The sequence below is a fragment of the Micropterus dolomieu genome, linkage group LG15 (assembly GCF_021292245.1).
Source record: "Micropterus dolomieu isolate WLL.071019.BEF.003 ecotype Adirondacks linkage group LG15, ASM2129224v1, whole genome shotgun sequence".
NCBI classification, from domain to species: domain Eukaryota; kingdom Metazoa; phylum Chordata; class Actinopteri; order Centrarchiformes; family Centrarchidae; genus Micropterus; species Micropterus dolomieu.
The window spans coordinates 9,000,939-9,003,994 of NC_060164.1; positions in this window are offsets into that span (position 1 = coordinate 9,000,939).

Below are 3,056 nucleotides of genomic sequence, written 5' to 3' on the forward strand. Positions count from 1 at the left end.
ATTGTCACCCACACATTTTTATTTTTGTTTAACGCAGAGCTTACATAACTGCACCGCATTAAGCCAAACCATTACATGTTTTGTTGGTCCTAAATAGTTTTAGAGGGCAGCATTCAGCATTGACTGCTCTGTGACAGACTCTCCAAAGAGGCCAAATCATGTAGTCTTATTATAGAGGAGACAAATCAAGTGTACCAAAACCCTCCCCTCCAGCCCTACTTTCTCAAGGTTATTTTCAAAGATAGCTCATGTCTTGGTACAGTATGTGGGTTGGGCTTTAAGTAAGCCCTGCCACTAGAGACATGGTGTAACCCTCTGCAGTAGTGAGGGGGCTTCAGAGGCTACAGAGATACAGGGGTGTAACTAATTTAAACCCCTGGGAGGCCTGGATGGGCCATGGCTTTTGTCCCAGCCGGATAAAGTCAGGCCACTTTAGTTCTGAGTGTGTTGTGCTTGACACAGAGCAAAGACACTGTCGCCTTGTGTGTTAGCATTATAGCTGTTAAAGGTAATGAGATTTAGACTTACTACATCATAAAGTATGACCGCCTTGAGAAACCCTTGAGACAATGGTGCCCGTGTTCTGCCCAGGAGCACAAAACAGACTTACATCATATCAGAATCGCCACATTCCACAGTGAAATATGATTATGGACTCCAGAGGGGCATGTTCCTTCTGTCAGTGATATTGTAGCCATCCCACAGCATATCTCTTAACAGTGCCCTTACTAGCTCTACTTCCGCTTGGGGGAAGGAGCATCAATTACAGCTCGCTGAATTCACAGAGAGGAATCTCTACAAAAACCCTACCCACTCTGATAAGGATGTTCTTATTTACTCAATTCAAGAGCGTGCATCAGCAATATCTCTTAATAAAAACAGTCACATTCTCAATTTCCAAACATATTACACTGCAGACATGAGAGCAAGCAGACTGCTGCAACATTGTACAGTATTCTTCTTGGTGGGAAGGCAGGCATTAGTAATATTGTCTTTTATTTTATAGTGCAGTATAATGAGCTACATTCAGTCAAGACTTGTCACCATGCATTACTGTCTGACCACACCAAATGAAAGCTATGCTGCCTTTCAGGCATTTTTAAATACATTAGCTAGATGACTATATGCAGACAGGCTGGAAAACAGGAACCCTGCAAACGGCTTGCAATCGTTCGTCTCTGCTTCTTGTTTTCATGTGATCAAGATCTAATGTTTATTCAGTTCTATTTGTTCCATATGTACATGTATAAGGAGCTATTCTGAGAGGAAAACAGAGATAAAGGGTGAGATGTACACGGATGTCATGCTGCTAACATCACAACAACTTTAGCTCTGGGACTGAGCTTGACCTCAGTCCTGTTGGAACGTCTTTGTACACAAAGTATTGCACTGCAGTGACATTAAAAATGCTCAATTTTGAAATGATTAACTCTTTAAACCGTTATCATCTGGTTCCCTCATTAATATTTTAAATGTTAGCTTCTTTCTTTTCAACGAAACAATTTCATTGAAGATTTGAGTGATGAAAATGCAATAGTTGTAATTGGCTAGAGGACCAAATAAATTCACAAATGTGTATTAGCCTGGAACCTTCAATTTCCAAGGGGCATTATCAACAGGCACAGACCAAAATGCCTCTGGATGCATGTGGATAGACCTACAACCAACCAGAGCAACAGCCTGGCCACAAATTTTCCCCTAATTACAGCTACCAGTACACAATGTGTTTCTGAAAACATCCGAGGTGGAAAATAAGCTATGCAGTAACATCATATATCAAACAGCCAATATATCAAACCTGCCCCATTGTAGATAAATGGCTGTGATTGGTCTGATTAGATCCAAGATGGGTGGAAATCTGGGAGGGGGACCAGACATATCTGTCAGAGCAAATGAAATGGCAGATTCGCCTGGTTCCAAGGCTAGATGTATGTATCAGCATGTCATCAAAGCAAGCGATGCCAGCGTGCCAAATTGGAGTTATTAAGAGTATGACTTCAGCTTACTTTTCACAGGTATGTTTAAGAGAGCGAACTTCTCCTAATAGATGTGAATACATTAAAACATATTGTTCCAAAACGTGGAGGCATTACGCATCTTGAGTGCATATGTTATATAACTCTTATATAAAGAACAAAACCAAACTATACTACATCTAGATTACAGCAGGGCAGCCCTTTATCTTGCCTGAGGCTGAGGCCAGGAAACATCCAGATGGCAAGTCTCTTTCTCTCTCTCTCTTCTGTCTCTACATTTCCCTCTTTGAGTCCTTACCAATGTTGTATCACATTTTGTCTGTCTTGCTTAATAATAATGCCACGTGCACAATTACAATGCAAGTGTGAGCTGGAATTTCTAAATGTATGTTGTTCTCACTGCATGCATTATTCATTATTTTCATGATCTTACATGTATCATTATAAAGTATATTTGCATACTATGTCAAAACAATATGATTCATGTATACATTCAAAACTGACTTAATTGTACAAACTGAAGGAAGTGACAATGAAAGGACACGTTTGAGATGCAGCAAGTCTAATGGCAGCTCTGTGGTTGATATTGGTGTGTGTAGTGGACTAGTGCTAGGCCTCACAGCAGATGTGCTGGCCTCTACACGTGTATGCACTAAGCAGGAATAAAGAATCGTCATCCACTCAGGTAATTGGCTGCTGTTTACACTGCCGTTGGCGTACCCCTCCTCCCCTGCTTGATACATCTGTAGTGTTCATTAGAGCTGAGGAGCTCTCTACTACACTGTGTTATCAAATCTGGCCTCTCAGACTGTTCACTTTACAGGTTCCAATGTGAGTCACCGGATCAGTTCTCACATTCATAGTGGGACAATGAAATTTAAGTGGAAATGCAGCAACATAAATGCATTGTGATTAAATGTATTGTGCAATTCAGATCTTCCTGAATGTTCCTGAAAAGATTTGGGTTGAACCTATTCTACAATATGTGCTGATGTTCACTAGAGGGCTCTGGTTTTTTGTTGCCGTCTTATTTTTTGTTGTTGTTTTATATTATTCATATTTTAATGTTTTGGTTGAAAT